Raw genomic sequence first — 20,391 nt, forward strand, 5'->3', positions numbered from 1 at the left:
GCTGGGGAGATAAGCATTTAACATAATGCCACGAAAGTATTTATTGCTACTGTGAAAAACTCTACAAAGAAAATCATATCAAAGCTTATAAGTGAAAATTCCAATAGATAAACAATCCAAAAAACATATAAGAAATGTTTCAATTCACCAGTAAACAAAATAGAAATTAAGCAATAATTAAATAATTAAATTAGAGATAAATACTCTTGCAATTTGTCTATCATGCATTTCTGGAGGCGTTGTCTATTTGTACAACACCTTTGGTAAGCAATTTCACAATATATGTAAAATACCATAATACCATAAACGTGTTCACACTCTCTGACTACTCACTTCCAAGACTGTGTTCCTAAGGAGTAAGTCTAAATATAGAGGGAAAATACATACGTGAAACTATTCACGTATTTTATAATGGTTAGAAATTAGAAATGTTCTAAGTGTCAAAATGGATACAGTTGAGTAAATATGGAAAATCGCAATTATAAGAGCACAAGGCACTAGATTCAGGCAATTCTAGTTGAAATCCTAGCTCTATTTATTAAAAGTTTCTTGTCTATCAAGTAGAGATAATTTGTAAAATGCTTATGAAAACAGTACATTTAGAAAGCCAATTTGTAGAAGGATGTCCCCCTCTTCCCCCCTGCTCCTAAGCTAAAATCTGTTCTTTTAGGGCAAGCACAAAATACTTGATTTTTTATTTTTACCTCAGGACGTCTCAAGCAGAGAAGTTAGAGGCCAAGATTTATCTAGAGCCTGTGTGACAGGTACTGGGCTAGGTGCTTTCATTCTTGATTTTGGTTTATTTTGTTTCATGAGAAGGAGGCATTCCTTACATCAGTGTTAGCATAACCTATCCACTACCCTAAATACAAATGGAAAATGACACTCCTGATGAAGGCTTCCCTTAACCTTTTCCACAGAAACCAATGCACACACCTGATATTTGGGTGAGAGGTAGCCGAAATCTGAAATCACTGGAAAGCACTTTCTTGTCTTTACCCCATTTTGGTTGGTTGTCATCACAGAAGAGCAAACTCTGGAAGGAACTTAGCACTTTACAGAATCTGACTCCTCCATGCCTTCTTTGCTGCTTCCTTTCATCCAGTGTTTTGCATTTCTCACTGCACATCAGGATGACTTGGGGAGTGTTTTATATAAATACCTTCCCCTCCCTCCACAGCCTGGAGAGATTCTGATTTCCTTGGTCTGGCACAGGCTCTGGGTATTAGAATTTTTTTTTTTTTGGAAGCTTCACAAGTGATTCTAGCTGCAACCACATGGCAGAGTTAGCTTTGCTCCAAGACTCTTGAGAAGAGGGACAATAAAAGTTTTTTGTTGTTGTTGTTGTTAGTGGATGTCGAGAATGTGTGGCTCCCTTCCTCCTTTTGTTCCTAACTAGGAGAGTGAAAGACAGACAGTAATTAGCTTGTTTCTACATTTCTGCTCACCCTGGCACTCCAGACTCAGAAGATTCGTGCAGACTTTTGTTTCTCTCTTGAAGTATCATGCATCATTTTTCTATTCCCTTCTCAATGAGATACATTCTATAATCTGTGACACACTTTTCCCCATTCTTGTCAGGTGCTTTAGCCTGCAACATTTTCTTTTGTTCTTCTGTCTTCATAGGCATTTCAGTATTAGCCCATCATCTTCTGGAAGGAAGTAGAAATGTTTTGAATGCTAATTCCCTCCCAGCTATGGGATGCTGCCATTAAACGCAAACCATTTTCCAGAATTTATGACAATTTATCCACAGGCTTTTGCTTATTTGTAGATAAAGCATATTTGATGTTTCTAATATTTGAACATACTTTTCAGCCATTTAGCACATGGATTAAGTAGGCCAGTTACATCTGACTGGCTGTTAGAATATACTGTGCTGCTTTGCACTAAACAGATTTTATGATCTTGGGGCATAAACACACTAAAATGTATTTTTTATTGTCCTAGAGCAGGAAAAGTCCTCGCCCCCAATTGAAGAAAGCCATGCCATCAAATATCTAGTGAGGGCTACAATGTGATGAGCCCTGTTCTAGATGCTGTGGATACAGTTGAAAGCAAGACAGAAAGAGCACCTACTTTTTATGGTGCTTAAACTTTAGTATTTCTGTAGGTTAAGTTCCTGGAAGTGGGATTATAAAAAAAGAATTGACTATGAACAGTTAAAATAATTTCTAATAGATAGATACGTGATAAAAACATAAAACATTAAACTTTAATTATAAAATTAATTAGGTCTGCTCACCCACCGGGGCAGGTGGGGGCTGGGAGCTGAGGCTCAGGCTTTGGTCGGATCCCAGGGAGAGGACTGGGGTTGGCTGCGTGAACACAGCCTGAGGGGGGCTAGTGCACCACAGCTAGCCAGGAGGGAGTCCGGGAAAAAGTCTGGACCTGCCTGAGAGGCAAGAGACCATTGTTAACTGGTGCGCGAGGAGAGGGGATTCAGAGCATCGCCTAAATGAGCTCCAGAGATGGGCGCGAGCTGCGGCTATCAGCATGGACCCCAGAGACGGGCATGAGATGCTAAGGCTGCTGCTGCAGCCACCAAGAAGCCTTTGTGCAAGCACAGGTCGCTACGCACACCTCCCCTCTCAGGAGCCTGTGCAGCCGCCACTGCCAGGATCCCATGATCCAGGGACAACTTCCCCTGGAGAACACATGGTGCACCTCAGACTGGTGCAACGTCACGCCAGCCTCTGCCACCGCAGGCTCATCCCCCATCCGGACCCCTCCCTCCCCCCAGCCTGAGTGAGCCAGAGCCCCATAATCAGCTGCTCCTTTAACCCCATCCTGTCTGGGTGGGGAACAGATGCCTTCAGGTGACCTACACGCAGAGGCGGGACCAAATCCAAAGCTGAACTCCAGGAGCTGTGCAAACAAAGAAGAGAAAGGGAAATCTCTCCCAGCAGCCTCAGGAGCAGTGGATTAAATCTCCACAATCAACTTCATGTACCCTGCATCTGTGGAAGACCTGAATAGACAACGAATCATCCCAAATTGAGGCGGTGGACTTTGTGTGATTTTGTCTGTGTAGCTTTGCTTTTAACATTTGTCCTAGGGATCTGTCGGTCCATTTTTTTTGTTTGTTTTTCTATAGTTTTGTAGTGCTTGTTATCATTAGTGGATTTGTTTTTTGGTTTAGTTTCTCTCTTCTTTCTTTCTTTCTTCTTTTTTTTATTACTTTTCAATTTATTTTAATAATTTTATTTTTTATTTTAATAACTTTATCTTATTTTATTTTTCTCTCTTTCTTTCTTTTTTTCTCCCTTTTCTTCTGAGCTGTGTGGCTGACAGGGTCTTGGTGCTCCGGCCGGGTGTCAGGCCTGTGCCTCTGAGGTGGGAGAGCTGAGTTCAGAACATTGGTCCACCAGAGACCTCCCGGCTCCACATAATATCAAACGGTGAAAGCTCTCCCAGAGATCTCCATCTCAATGCTAACACCCAGCTCCACTCAATGACCAGCAAGCTACAGTGCTGGACACCCTATGCCAAACAACTAGCAAGACAGGAACACAACCCCATCCATTAGCAGAGAGGCTGCCTAAAATCATAATAAAGTCACAGAAACCCCAAAGTGCACGACTGAACACAGTCCTGCCCACCAGAAAGACAAGATCCAGCCTCATCCACCAGAACACAGGCACCAGTCCCCTCCACCAGGAAGCCTACACAACCCACTGAACTAAACTTAGCCACTGGGGGCAGACACCAAAAACAATGAGAACTGTGAACCTGCAGCTGGTGAAAAGGAGACCCCAAACACAGTAACTTAAGCAAAATGAGAAGACAGAGAAATACACAGCAGATGAAGGAGCAAGGTAAAAACCCAACAGACCAAACAAATGAAGAGGAAATAAGCAGTCTACTTGCAAAAGAATTCAGAGTAATGATAGTAAAGATGATCCAAACTCTTGGAAACAGAATGGAGAAAATACAAGAAATGTTTACCAAGGACCTAGAAGAACTAAAGAGCAAACAAACAATGATGAACAAAACAATAAATGAAATTAAAAATTCTCTAGAAGGAATCCATAGCAGAATAACTGAGGCAGAAGAATGGATAAGTGACCTGGAAGATAAAATAATTGAAATAACTACCACAGAGCAGAATAAAGAAAAAGAATGAAAAGAATTGAGGAAAGCCTCAGAGACCACTGGGACAACATTAAATGCACCAACATTCAAATTATAGGGATCACAGAAGAAGAAGAGAAAAAGAAAGGGACTGAGAAAATATTTGAAGAGATTATAGTTGAAAACTTCCCTAATATGGGAAAGGAAATAGTCAATCAAGTCCAGGAAGCACAGAGAGTCTGATACAGGATAAATCCAAGGAGAAACACGCCAAGACACATATTAATCAAACTATCAAATATTAAATACAAAGAAAAAATATTAAAAGCAGCAAGGGAAAAACAACAAATAACGTACAAGGGAATCCCCATAAGGTTAACAGCGGAATTTTCAGCAGAAACTCTGCAAGCCAGAAGGGAGTGGCAGGATATATTTAAAGTGATGAAAGGGAAAAACCTACAACCAAGATTACTCTACCCAGCAAGGATCTCATTCAGATTCGATGGAGAAATTAAAACCTTTACAGACAAGCAAAAGCTAAGGGAATTCAGCACCACCAAACCAGCTTTACAACAAATGCTAAAGGAACTTCTCTAGGCAGGAAACACAAGAGAAGGAAAAGACCTACAATAACAAACCCAAAACAATTAAGAAGATGGTCATAGGAACATACATATCGATAACTACCTTAAATGTAAATGGATTAAATGCTCCAACCAAAAGACATAGACTGGCTGAATGGATACAACAACAAGACCCATATATATGCTGTCTACAAGTGACCCATTTCAGACCTAGAGACACATACAGACTGAAAGTGAGGGGATGGAAGAAGATATTCCATGCAAATGGAAATCAAAAGAAAGCTGGAGTAGCAATTCTCATATCAGGGAAAATCAACTTTAAGATAGAGACTATTACAAGAGACAAAGAAGGACACTACATAATGATCAGGGGATCAATCCAAGAAGAAGATATAACAATTGTAAATATTTATGCACCCAACATAGGAGCACCTCAATACATAAGGCAAATGCTGACAGCCATAAAAGGGGAAATCGACAGTAATGCAATCATAGTAGGAGACTTTGACACCCCACTTTCACCAATAGATCATCCAAAATGAAAACAAATAAGGAAACACAAGCTTTAAATGATACATTAAAGATGGACTTAATTGACATTTATAGGACATTGCATCCTAAAACAACGGAATACACTTTCTTCTCAAGTGCTCATGGAACATTCTTCAGGATAGATCATATCTTGGGTCACAAATGAAGCCTTGGTAGATTTAAGAAAATTGAAATTGTATCAACTATCTTGTCTGACCACAATGCTATGAGACTAGATATCAATTACAGGAAAAAAATCTGTAAAAAATACAAACATGTGGAGGCTAAATAATACCCTACTAAATTACCAAGAGATCACTGAAGAAATCAAAGAGGAAATCAAAAAATACCTAGTAATAAATGACAATGAAAACACGATGACCCAAAACCTATGGGATGCAGCAAAAGCAGTTCTAAGTGGGAAGTTTATAGCACTACAATCCTACCTCAAGAAATAAGGAACATCTCAAATAAACAACGTAACCTTATACCTAAAGCAATTAGAGAAAGAAGAACAAAAAAACCCCAAAGTTAGCAGAAGGAAAGAAATCATAAAGATCAGATCAGAAATAAGTGAAGAAGAAATGAAAGAAACAATAACAAAGATCAATAAAACTAAAAGCTGCTTCTTTGAGAAGATAAAAAAAATTGATAAACCATTAGCCAGACTCATCAATAAAAAAAGGGAGAAGACTCAAATCAGTAGAATTAGAAATGAAAAAGGAGAAGTAACAACTGATACTGCAGAAATACAAAGGATCATGAGAGATTACTACAAGCAACCAAATGCCAATAAAATGGACAACCTGAAAGAAATGGACAAATTCTTAGAAAAGCACATCCTTCAGAGACTGAATCAGGAAGAAATAGAAAATATAAACAGACCAATCACAAGCACTGAAATTGAAACTGCGATTAAAAATCTTCCAAGAAGCAAAAGCCCAGGACCAGGTGGATTCACAGGGGAATTCTATCAAACTTTTAGAGAAGAGCTAACATCTATCTTTCTCAAACTCTTCCAAAAGAAAGCAGAGGGAGGAACACTCCCCAACTCATTCTACGAGGCCACCATCACCCTGATACCAAAACCAGACAAAGATGTCACAAAAAAATAAATCTACAGAACAATATCACTGATGAGCAAAGATGCAAAAATCCTCAACAAAATACTAGCAAACAGAATCCAACAGCACATTAAAAGGATCATACACCATGATCAAGTCGGGTTTATCCCAGGAATGCAAGGATTCTTCAATATATGCAGATCAATCAATGTGATACAATGGACAAAGGATTAATCTCCAAAATTTACAAGCAGCTCATGCAGCTCAATATGAAAAAAACAAACAACCCAATCCAAAAATGGGTGGAAGACCTAAATAGACATTTCTCCAAAGAAGATATACAGATTGCCAACAAACACTTGAAAGGATGCTCAACATCACTAATCATTAGAGAAATAAAAATCAAAACTACAATGAGGTATCACCTCACACCAGTCAGAATGGCCATCATCAAAAAATCTACAAACAATAAATGCTAGAGAGGGTGTGGAGAAAAGGGAACCCTCTTGCACTGTTGGTGGGAATGTAAATTGCTACAGCCACTCTGGGGAACAGTATGGAAGTTCCTTAAAAAATGAAAAATAGAACTACCATATGACTCAGCAATCCCACTACTGGGCATATACCCTGAGAAAACCATAATTCAAAAAGAGTCATGTACCACAGTGTTCATTGCAGCTCTATTTACAATAGCCAGGACATGGAAGCAACCTAAGTGTCCATCGACAGATGAATGGATAAAGAAAATGTGGCACATATTTACAATGGAATATTACTCAGCCATAAAAAGAAATGAAATTGAGTTATTTGTAGTGAGGTGGATGGACCTATAGTGTGTCATACAGAGTGTAGTTAGAAAGAGAAAAACAAGTACCGTATGCTAACACATATATATGGAATCCAAAGGAAAAAAATGGTTCTGATGAACCTAGGGGCAGGACAGGAATAAAGACACAGACGTAGCGAATGGACTTGAGGACATGGGGAGGGGGAAGGGTAAGCTGGGACGAAGTGAGAGAGTGGCATGGACATATAGACACTACCAAATATAAAGTAGTAGCTAGTGAGAAGCAGCCACATAGCACAGGGAGATCAGCTCAGTGCTTTGTGTCCACGTAGAGGGGTGGGGTAGGAAGGGTGGGAGGGAGATGAAAGAGGGAGAGGATATGGGGATATATGTTTATGTATAGCTGATTCACTTTGTTATACAACAGAAACTAACGCACTATTGTAAAGCAATTATACTCCAATAAAGATGTTAAAAAATAAATAAATAAAATTAATTAAAATTAAAACATTCATTTTAGAATGTATGTCGTAGGTGTTCACTGCATAATTTTTTTCAACTTTTCTGATGTTTGTACAACACTGTATTATTAACTTTTCAATGTTGTTTGTTTGTTTGTTTGTTTTCTGATTCCTCACCCTGACATTTCAGGAAAAAGAAGATTAGTGTTTAAACAAAATTTGAAGGCAAATTTCAGCTTGGGAAAACTTGTCTAGTTCATATAGTAAATAAAAGGTTTATTTTCAGAACATACAGTATGACTACAGGTCACTGGAAAAATATTAGTGCTCCATTAGAAAAGGAATCAAAAACAATAAGCAGAAAGTATAAAATGAACAATGAGTAAATAAAACAGGATCAATCTTAATAGTAATCAAATACATGCAAATTAAAAAGGAATTTCTTTTAGTGTTTATTCACTGGGCAAATATTTAAGCAAAAAAAAAAAATTAGTAAGCCTTTGGTGTTGGATACAGTGGGATTCTTCTTGGGTAGGATGGCAGGTGATAGAGTTTGAATTAGCAACATTTCTAGAAAGCGACTGGGAAAGATTTATATCATGAGATTTAAGAACCTTTCTTCCCTTTGACCCTGTAATCCCACTTCTAGAAATGGGTTCTAACAAAATAATTAAAGATACGATCAGAGATCTACATAGAAGAATATTTATTTAAAAACTCTAGATAAAAGCAAAATAGAAGAAACTAAACGTCCAATAATAGAAGAGTATGTAAACATATAATAGAACTGTTATAGTAAGATATAATAAGCAATTATTAACCATTTTTAAAGACTATTTGAACAGGTGTGTAAATGTGCATGATATAATATTAGGTGAAGAACACTGTATAAAAACCATACCAATTAAAGAAAGAAAACATGTTTATTTCTAGGAAAAATGGAAATACGTATTTAAAAACAGTAACCGTGACTTTCATTAAATGATTTTAAATTTGGTCCTTATAATTCTTTGCTCAGTGAGCACTCATTATGGTTGTTTTAAAAAATGTTATTTTCAGCAAACACGCACATAACCAGTGAATTCGAGTAGAGCAGATTCTACAATATTTTGCCTATCTATTAAGTTGCCACTGCAAGTACAGTACTTTGTTTAATAACGTACATGAGCATTTAAGAATACTGTTGTTCTGTACAACTGAGGAAGGATTAAGAGAAGTGAAAAGTCCTACACTGCTGCTGAGATGTCGGGTGGAAGTCACAGATCTGTGATGTGGACCCAGCCCACAGAAGTGCTCAGGTGGCCTCCTAAAAAGAAGGGGTCTTCTCTCTGCTAATGCACAGAAGAACCATGGTCTAAACAAGGGCTCTTGCCCACACCCCATGCACTTTCCATGCTTTCCTTATTCTGCTGGAATTTTAGAGTCAGGGATGAATAACACTCCGTGCCTCACCCTGAACTCGGCTACATACATTAGCTTGCAAGTTAGGTATTGCGATCCCGCACCTTTTTTTTAAAGAGGAAACTAGTTCTCCTAGATTTTATGTAACTTTCTTATGCCCATCAGTCCATAAATGTCGAAGTTGGGACTTTGGATACTACAGATTCCACTGTTTTTATATTAGGCCAGGCTACCTCCAGGGCTATTATCTCAATCAGGGGGAAATCATTTAGAAAATGAATGCATTATTCTTTAGTTTACATTTCTCAAAGTATGAATTTTTTAAATAATGAAAATGATTATAATTAAAGCAAAATGTTGAGAAACTAGCATTACATTATTCTCTGAAATGTGTTTTTATCCATTTAAGAAAGCTCTGTTAACAGTTTAGAGAAAGTTTCATCGGCTTTCCTAATTGTTAAGTTATCTGATGGGGCAAGGATAGGGATGAAAAGGGCCTGTTAAAGATATAGACTCTCAGGTCACTGCTCTTGGGATTCTCCTTCCTTCAGAAAGTCTGACAGAGTTCCGGAATGTGTAATTTTTATAAGGATCTCAAATGATTCTCATACGTAGGCACCTTAGGGCAAATATGTTTCTAGGCCAATTGATTTCAAACTGTAGGGTGCATATGTATCTCCTAGTCGCTTAAAAGTAAAGATTCTGGTCCAGCAAGCTTAGGGCGCGGCCCAGGATGTGCATACTACATGTGCTTTTAAGGTAATTCCCATGTGGTTGGTCCATCGAGCCCTCTCTAAGAAACCTGCTTTATTTTGATTTTTATAAAGCATCTGCAATAGATGGTATTGGGGGAATATAAAAGTATATGTGTCCTTTGATACAGGACAAAGGGGTTATATGATACAGTTAACAATAACATTTATTAAAAATGAAAAATAAAAAAAAACATGGAAATGGAATTTATATAGGGAGAACATGGCTATCTGGAGACATCTCCAAAGAGGACATGCCCTTAGTCTGGTTAGTTAAGAATGTGTATGGTTAATGGGCAGATGAAAGGCTTCCAGAATGAAGAGAGCAGGAAAAGGAATATAAGTAGGAAAGAGCAAGGCATTAGACTCAGGGGGGAAATGAAAAGTATATTTGGAGAGGGACCATGGGCCCCAATGATAACATGGCCTCTGAGCTTCTCAGCTTAAAACCTCAAAGGGACAGGCAAGGGGGAGGACAGGAAATGATGGATGGTGCCCGCCCAGGATATACTGCAGTGTATACATTGACCTTTCAAAGGTTTAGACACCTCTTAAATTAGGGTTGACATATACTGGTTAGACCAGTTGTTGAGCATTTGTCTGCCCCAACTTTTAACAGCATCCATTGATGGATTCGTGCTTTGCCTTGTCTTCCTACACTGTTCCTCTCAACATCAGGCTCTTAATCATCTATGAAGGAAGAAAAGAGAAGCTGCAGTTCACAACTTTCTTGGGATATAAACTAAAATGCAGATTTCAGGGTCCTATGACCTGTAGACTGTAGATCTTTCAGGAATCATAATTTAAGACAATGTCCCCAACACATCTTGTGTACCCTACAGTTGAGCATTGACTTACAGACTGAGGTTATGTGTTAAAACATACGGGCAAATACACAGATTCAAAGGCAGCATTCTCAATTAGTCCTTCGAAGCCACCTCAATGAGGAACTTCTTCAAGGATTTTCTCAGGTCATTATAAAATGTTTCTGCTTCAGATTATTGCAGGATATTTTGATATGAGGGAAATTCTCTAAGCTTATGGGTGATCCCTCTCCTCTTTCACTCTCTCTGAATTTATTTACTAAACAGTTATTTATTTATTTATACATTTTTAATTGAAATATAGTTGATTTACAATTTTGTGTTAGTTTCTGTTATACAGCAAAGTGACTCAGTTATACACGTGTGCATATATATATATAATCTTTTTATATTCTTTTCCATTATAGTTTATCACAAGATATTGAATATAGTCCCCTGTGCTATATAGTAGGACCTTATTGGTCATCCATTCTATATGTAATAGTTTGCATCTGCTAATCCCAAACTCCCAGTCCATCCCTCCCCAACTCTCCTCCCCCGTGGCAACCACAAGTCTGTTCTCTATATCTGTGAGTCTGTTTTCATACTAAGCAATTTTTAAGAATGAAACTCTGAAAGGACATTCACCACACTGGACCAGTAGTCATTTCACTCCCCAGTGATGGCCAGTATTCCTATTTATGAAGGATAATAAAGCTTTATCCTGACCTGTGCTGAGAAGCTAAAAAAAAAAAAAAAACTGATTATCTTTATGATAGTCACTTTGTAAAATGGCCTTGATCATATAAACAGGTATAGATAATTAGCCATGACTGTATTAATTAATTTTTCAAAGAGATATGAACTTGAGCATATACAACTGTGGATTTAAAAAGATGCATGTTGATTTTAGCTGAATGAGTGAAATAAGTATGTGTGAAGGGGAGAAATATTTGAGAGCACAAAGTATTCTATATGCTAAGGAATAACTTTTTATTTAGCAGGCCAAGTGCTGGCGTGTGTGTGCATGTGTGTGTGTGTGTGAGTGCCTGTGTGTGTGGGAGAGGGAGAGGAAGAGGGAGAGGGAGAAAAACAGGTTAGACAATTTAAGACTTTGTCATAAGACATTTGGTATATCAGAGATTAATCATTATCTACTATCTTATTTGGAAGTTTTACTGAATAACTAATGAAAATACAGTAGAATTTGTTAGAAATACATTTAACATAAATAAAATGAATCTGTTAAATAACAAGAACATCATAAATATTATTCTGGCTTTAAGGAACGTGAATCTTCAAATGAAAGGAGAGGAAGACTTGCGGGACTCAGTTTCGACCTTTATAATTTCAACCTATAGACAGTTGCCATCAGGACTCACATCTCTAATTCAGATGTGCTGGGAGATTACAGTATAAATCTCTGCCCCAACAAACAGGAGGGAGGACAAGAGGTCTGCATAACATTCCATTTGGTAAAATGGATGTATTCAGATTGGAATTGGACTCCTCAAGCAGTCTAAATAAATACACCTTTATGCTTGCTTTTGAGGCATAATCAGATAAACGGTAGGTGATGACCACGGGGAGGAAAGAGGAAAGTTGTTCAGAAAATAATGTTTATGAAGTTAAAATTTCTAGGACGAGAATATATAATATCTACTCAAATCTGCCCCTTACTTGTTTAACATAAAAACTTACCTGTCCAGCAGTCAAGACAACATATGTGAAAAAGTTAGGACCTGAAATGTCCACGAAGGCTTTTGTGACTTGTGAAGATGCCATTTGTTTTCCAAAATCTACACTAAACAACTTAAAATAACTAAGCCTCATCTCAATACAGGACCTACTACATGGTCATAATGAATTATACAGGGCCTATGAGGCTTTTAGGTAATGCAAACAAAACTGTTTTTAGTGCTTATTTCTGAATCACTGTTTTTGTGTTTATTTACCCAGCATAGATGTTACGGCTCATTGAGAACCAAATGGTTTGTCTAGGTGGCCATGTTCTCATGGTCAAAACAGCTCATGCAGAGATATGTGTGTTTGCTCTGCTGACGCTCTCACCCTAGGAATAATAATAGGTAGGAATACAGTTTATTATTGAGCACCTATAATATATAAGAGATATTAGGAAAAGAAATAGTTTCTGGTCTCATTTGAAGTGAGGAATCAGGCAGAATAGTGCTTTAAATTGTCTAATTGGAGGGGAATATTCTGTCCAGCAAAATAGTAGCCTTGATCCTTAGAGCCAGACCCTTGCATTATTAAGAAAGTTCTTAAACCAGATTGACAGATCTGAGCAGACATGGAACTATCCTAGAACATATGTATTTATAGAGTTTGCAGGCGTGGATAGTCAGAGGAAGCCTTGGGCTTCTAACTGGAGGCAGTGGTAGAAATTGAGAACATTTTCATGTTATTCCTGACTTCATAGGTGTTCCAGCTACTCCTCAATTTTACTGAGATTCTTCAACAGCTTAGAAGGATGTTGAACCCTGAAAGAAAGCAGAGATGATGAGAAGAACAGGGACCTTACTGTTGACAGTTAGAATCTCCTGGGGGAATCCTACAGTTGATCCAAAGCAAGAGTTGACAGGAAAGAAATGTATTTTCCACATGGCATCAAAATATGCTTGATATTATAGTGGATCTTCAAAGTAACCCTGGACACAGATGATCAATGAACATGCCTCTGTGGCCCTATTTAAATTAATAGAAACATCTCTTGAATGAGATTTTCCTCAGGTACCATATGCCTATGCTGTTTTTTTTTTTCCCCCCAGGGAAATTGCTGTTTATTAAGAACATAGGAAAACAGTGTTGTATGAGATCATCACAGTCAGTGTATACTTAGGATGAAGACATTGCTGGTCTAAAAATAGATGCACTTGGGCCTGAGTTAAAATCATGTGACAAATGTGTTTTCATCTGTCACTTCCTAGAACTGAGCACCAACTCTGAATGCCAAATCAGAACAAGAGTTGGCCGCTAAGTCCCTTCCCCAGTCACTGTCTGGCTCCAACACATTCTACATGACTTCTGAAGACATCCTTAATGTGACAAAGATTACAGGCAGAGCTTCAGCAGCAGGAAGAAGTGCAGCACACGGGGTGGGGGCAGGTGGAGATGACACAGGTCACAGGTGGGGCGATAGCAAGTGGTGTGGCAGGAGACCAGGCCACAGGCTGGGTGCAGGCAAGCAGCTGGGGCGGCAACAACTAGAAACGTGACATTTGCACAGCAAAGAAACCATAAACAAGACAAAAAGACAACCCTCGGAGTGGGAGAAAATATTTGCAAATGAAACAACGGACAAAGGATTAATCTCCAAAATATACAAACAGCTCATGGAGCTCAATAGGGAAAAACCAAACAATCCAATTAAAAAATGGGCGGAAGGCCTATACTGTTTTTAACCTGCCTTAATTGGCTGCCTCCACAAAAATACTTAGCAACTTTACTCTTTACATGCAGATGAAATTAGCTCCTTGAAATGGAGAGTGGGGTCAATATGAATGCTTTCTGGGGTGAGCATGGGCTAAATTTGAATTACTTCTGTAACAATTTAGTCAGCTCAGGCTGCTGTTATAAAACAGCATAGACTGGGTGACTTTTACAACAGACATGAGTTTCTCATGGTTCTGGAGGCTGGGAAATCCAAGATCAAGGTGTAGGCAGATTCGGAGAACTCTCCTGGCTTACAGAAGGTCAGCTTCTCTCTGTGTCCTCACATAGTGGACAGAGAAAGAGAGAGGAATCAAGCTCTCTGGTGTCTCTTCTTATAAAGGCACTAATCCCATCATGAACGCCCTACCCTCCTGACCTCATCTAAACTCAATACTTCCCAAAGTTCCCAATCTCTACATTCCATCATAATAGGGGTTAGGACTTCAGCATATGAATTTGGGGAGAAACACAATTCAATCCATAGCAGTTGGTAACTAAAACAGGTCATTATTTCAGAGAACAATACAAGTATTTTCCTCTGTGTGAAAGCATGGGCTGAAGATTAAAAGACGGATACTCAGTTGTATCCCCCAAAGTTTATTTGTTTCCTTAATCTTCAGCTGTTTCATTGGCACTTTATCTCTTTCTTTGGTTTAGACCATGAGATGGGCATCAAATTGTTTTATAATTTCCTTTTAAACAATGATTAAGGAAACTCCCTGTGTAAGAAAGAGTACACAGTGTGAAGAATATTTCTCTGCTACTTGGAAAAACTTCATTCTACATAGCCCAGTGGCTGAAAGGAATATGCTGGAAGTCTGAAATATAGGTCACTTCTACACCCACTCCCCTCTCTTGCTAGCAATTTATATCTCTCATCTCTTCCTAAGCACGTCTTTTCTCAGAAACCTTTAATGATACTCGCCAATTATCTACTCTTCTAGGCTGGAATACTTATTCTTTAGTTTTATGACTTTAATACATTTTTTCTTTCCTTAAATCATTGTTGACAGTATAATCCAACTTGTTTGAATTCCTTCAAAGCACTCACTATTTTACCCTTAAGAAGTTCTCCTTAGGTGGATTCATCTAGTCCATTTTAACGTGCATGTCAGGGGTGGGGATGCTGTAGGTCTGGGACTGAGTTGAGGCCTCCTTGTTCAAGCTTGCTTTAATAATCCAGGAGAAAAGGTAAATTAAGACAAGTCTATCCTAAAAGCTCATCATTATTTGGAGGAAGCTCTGTGTCCAGAAGCCCAAGTCTAAGCTTTACGTGCTTGGCTCCATCAAAATTTGTTTTGTCCCTTTCTTTCTTCCTTCCTTTCTTTCCTTTCCTTTCCTTTCCTTTCTTTTCCTTTCCTTTTCTCTTTCTTTTTTTTTTCCTTTCTTTCTTTCTTTCTCTTTCTTTTCTCTCTCTCTCTCTTTCTTTCTTTCTTTCTTTCTTTCTCTCTCTCTCTCTCTCCCTCTTTCTTTCTTAGTTCTTTCTTTTTTTCTCTTTCTCTCTCTCTCCATCCTCTCCCTCCCTTTCTTCCTTTCTTCTCACTGAAGCATCTATGAACCAGTAGTCACTGCACTCACATCATTCTTCTAATATCTGACCTATTTATAAAGCCTAGATTTCTAGAATGTTTCATGTTCTTTCCTGTAGAGCCTCCAAACATGACTTTCCTTCTGTCTGGAATGCTATTCCAAACTTGTCTTTATGGGATCCTTCAGAATATTGTAATTTCTGCTTGATGATTACCGCCTCCATACAGGTCTTCCTTCATTGTCCTAGCCAATTCATGTCTCTCTCCATTATTCTCTATCCCAGTACCTTCTTATTATCCTGTGACACACACACATGCTTGTTATTACTCATTTTTAAATTTGTTTTGCATTTTCCTGTGTGGCCCTCCCTTAACTGTTTCACTCTCCACTCCATGCCTGGCATAGAGTATCTGCTTGAAATGCTTTGCTCAGTAAACAAATGAATGAACTAATTTCTGAACATGCATCACTCTCACTAATCTATTTAGTCCTATCTAGCACTTAGCCTCAGAAGAATAAAATTAAAATTTGAGGAATTATAAATGGATATTATTTATTTTATTTATTTATTTTGACACTTTGTGAGTTATAATATAAGTAATAACAACGAGGATGAAGACTAACATTTAGGGAGTGTTTGATGTGTCTCATTATGTGCTACATAGTTTATTTAACCTTCCTTAATTTTATTAACTGAAAAAGAAGAATACAGAGGTGATGCTTTCAAAGCTTAAGCTTTAGCATACTCACTTGCACTGCCTCCTTCTAAGAGCCAGGTTGGGATCTGAGCTGTGTACTTATAGTACATTTTGTATGTATGCTTTTGCATAAAGAGACATCCTTTCCACAATTACATAAGCTTCAAGCCCTATACTACCTGAATCTTTTCTGGGAACTTGGAAATATAATTAAAATTCCTATTTTACAAATGAAGACACTGAACCATAATTTAAGTTAAAAAGAACTAGAAGCAGATGGAAAAGGGGTTCTGAACCCTGACCACATAACACTAGAACTTATGTTTTTAACCATGATACCGGATGGAAGACAGCAAGTAAAAACACATTAGTAAAATGTAGGGACTCTGAATACATGGCTGGTATTTCTACTAAGATATTCTTTAAAAAATATAAAAAAGCTTAGCTCTACAGAGTGAATTTTAGCACATGGAGTCAAGGGTTGGTGTCCCTTCATTATGTCAGCCCTTCACTGGCCTCAATTTCCTTGAGCCTCTTGCTCAGAACTTTGGCATGCAGCACTACAATTTGCCCCCATTTCATTTCACACCAGGTCAGCTTTTTGTTGATTTTCCTAAGCTCCCGAAAAGGACAATGTCCTTGCTTACTACTGCCTTGTTCTTCCATTTCATCAAAGTACTATAAATCAAGGTGACAATATCGTATGCCAATGTTCTGTTGTATAACAGCCTTTATGAGTTGCCCATCAGGTTGCACTGTAGGAAGAAACAGAAACAAAAAACGGAAACAAACAAATAAAAACTTGTATAACAAGCTGTCCTCCAAAGTATGTTTTACTTTAAAGAAAAAAATTATTGAAGTATAGTTGATTTACAGTATAGCAAGGTCGCCAGCAGTAACATGGGGGTAATAATACCCACACCCATCCTCCTCATCAGTTGCTTTTAGATAAATGACATAATAGTTTTAAAGGCATTTTGGAATTAGAAATGTAATATGGACCCAAGAATCATTATATCACCCTTGTTGAAAGCTCTTTAGAAATATCAGCATCTTTCTCAAGACAGTAGATATTGGCTATAGTAAATGAGCTTATCTGGGTAGCCTAACAGATTTTGAAAAGGTCTTAGTGAAAGTTAAAAAAAAAACAAAAAAACAGATTTCAGTATAGTCAGTTTAGATTATTAAAGATCCTTATTATATTTATTTCATAAAAATTAATGTCTCCTAATCAAATATGGTAACCCCAAATAAAAACTCTTAAAAATGCTGATGCTGGTCATAAAAGGTAGGCAAGAATCTGTGTGTAGTATGCTCATTGCTCCTCATTTCTATTAAAAGGGATCCAGAGGCTCATTCCTTCATTTATTCATTCATCCAACATATATTATTTAAGAGCTAGTGTTATGTGCCAGACTTCTCTTATGTCCCAAGTACACAGAGGTGAGCAAAATGAGCCACACTCTCTTCCATCATGAAAATTACAGCCTGAGAGGAAAACAGACATTAATCAAATAATCACACTAATGAATTCATTATTTCAAATGGAGTTAAGTGCTTTGAGGGAGAGGAACGTGGTACTGTAAGAATTGCTAGCAAAATATGTAACTGAGGGGGTCAGGAAAGGTGTGATCAGCTAAAATCCTAAAGAGCAGGACTTGACTAGGAGAAGGAGATGTGGGGCACATTCTAAGCAGGGGAAACAGCCTGGACAGTGTGGTGCTTTTCTGCACCAGACAGATGGCCGGTGTTTATGACATGAGCTCCAAAGTTTTCAATCTTTATCAAAAGAGTAGTGGGGAAGCCACTGAATGGTTTAAGAGTGTGGTGATAGGATGGAGTAATCATTTCATTTGTGATTGAAAATATCTCTCTGATTTGGTGCACAAAAGGAATTAGAGGGGACCGGAGTGAATAAAAGGAGACCAAGTAGAAGACTATTATAGGCAAAAATGACACTAGCTTGGACTGAAGTGTTGGCAGATTATACAGAAAGAAGTTGCTTGATTCAAGGGTTACCTATGACTTGGTACTGAATGAGGTATAGAGAATGAGGGGGAGGGAAGGATCAAGGATGTCTCCAAGACCTCAAACACCTTAAGTCTGATGAGATACTTTACATAATACTGTTGTACAAGGAGGAAACATTTATTAATGGACCTGATTTCTTCACTTTATTGATTTCTAAAGATTAGAATGCCCTCTCTGTGCCAATATTTATGCCAGTTGAATGAATAAGATCTTTGCCCTAAAGAGCTCACAGTTCCATTGACTCATCATCTTTAAAGTAGCCACATCTATGTTCTGTGGAAGGTAGACAAAATTCTGTTTTGCATGCACAAGACAGCTGTTTCTTCTGCTGGTAGAACACTTATTTCAGAGTAAGCCTAATATCAGTTGTGCTTTTTACCAGAAGAACTAAAAGTGTTCTGACTTTGTGGAAAACTCAGCTACCATTGTTGTCTTGAGAAAAGTGCCCAAATTTTGTGGTTTATTTCATGAAAAGGCATGGCTGGATATGAGAAATGATTATAGAGGTGTAATGTGCCTACTATCAAATTCAGGCCCAAGCAGCAGCAAGACACCCACGAAGCAACAGGACTTCTTTATCACTAAACCTGACAAGGAAGCAAATTCCTATTTAAGTCTGAAAATTCAGGTTTTCCTGTTTGGTTTTGATTATTTTTGGAAACATACATAAGTGTATTTACTGGGGTGTTTTCATGCTCTGCTATTCTTTTCCAGTTATTTTGCTGACAACTAAAGATATATGGTTGGGCATTTTTACTGAACAATTTCTAGATAAGAATATCCAATGCTGAGATCCAACATGAAGTTACTATACTGAGTACAAACTAACCATAAACTACCAATAGCAGTGAACCACATTGTCAGGCCAGAGTGCATTGCATCTTTTCTTAGGAATTACAAGTGCTTTTTATAAGAACAAAAAAAGTTTTTATCTACATACCTGGGCACGCTTGGTGATTTGGGAAGACAGCTGCATGTGTTTTGGTCCACAAAAACACAGCTGGGATATGCAGAAATAGGTGTCAACTGTCGTTATTTTTTTTTTTTTTTTTTTTTTTTTTTGCTCTTTAAGCATACATATGTGTTTTTTACTTGGCAAACCTAACCTTCCATTGTAAATGGAAAATGGTATGATTCTAGATGTTTGCTACATTCAACAGTATTTAACGTTATTTTAATGTTTTTCAAGGAAGGAGATTTAAGAAAGTAACTCAAAAGAAAGTAAGCCTCTGTCCTCAAAGAGTTATAGTCTAAAGGAAAATCAGTTAGGTAGCAGTTAAGTAAATATTAAGGACAAACTTCATTTGTCTTGTGGCCCCAGAAATAAAATATTCTCAGGAGTAAAGATAAATAAATGATTCAAATTTCTGAGAACTAAGGTTTTTTTCTGTGTACATCAAGGTTTTCTTTTTTTTTTTTAATACTTAAAAATTAAACATACATTCACCATGGTGGGAATTAATTGAGCTAGTATAAACTTTCATTTTAAAGAATATCCTTCAATAACTAATTATTCATAGCAGTATCATAATAGCCAAGGTAATTTATGACAGTTGGCCCCTGCTAATTTACCTATCAGAAATGGATGTAATAAAATCTGTTTAGATTGAACCCAGTTTCTAACAGATGCTTCCATAATACTGTATGCATAACAATTATCTTTTATTTAAAGATCTTACAATAATGAATATCCCCAATTAAATTAAACTTTTGTTTTGCTAAATGTCATTTTGATGACATACTGGTATTCTAGTTCGTCTGTTTTTATGTATTGGCATTCCCTTCTTTAAAAACAAAAAACAAAAAAAGGCCTGATTTTTTTGTACCTACTAAAACTATTGGAAGTATAAGATGGTCAGGGCTGAATATTTACTATCTTTAAATATCTGCTTTTATTAGTGGAATGTGTATTAATTTTCTTACATAGCATGATTTGATATAATCAGTTAGGCATGCCAACGGGTGAGGTGTGCAGTTGGCTACAAAATTAGAACAAAGTTTGTATCACTAAAAATAAATGATCTAATAATGAAAGTGTTTCAACATTTCTGAGAGTAGGTGGTTAACAATGAAGCACATTTCATCAACATACTGACAGTTAATAATAAAAACAATATCCAAAGAGAAAATAAATATTTAATTTAAAAGGAAAACAAAAGAGCTGAGTATGAGCTAGCAAATGCCCTATTGACTCTGTTTTTCTTTAGCTCAAAATAAAAAAT

Source organism: Balaenoptera ricei, chromosome 4 (genome assembly GCF_028023285.1).
Source record: "Balaenoptera ricei isolate mBalRic1 chromosome 4, mBalRic1.hap2, whole genome shotgun sequence".
NCBI classification, from domain to species: Eukaryota; Metazoa; Chordata; class Mammalia; order Artiodactyla; family Balaenopteridae; genus Balaenoptera; species Balaenoptera ricei.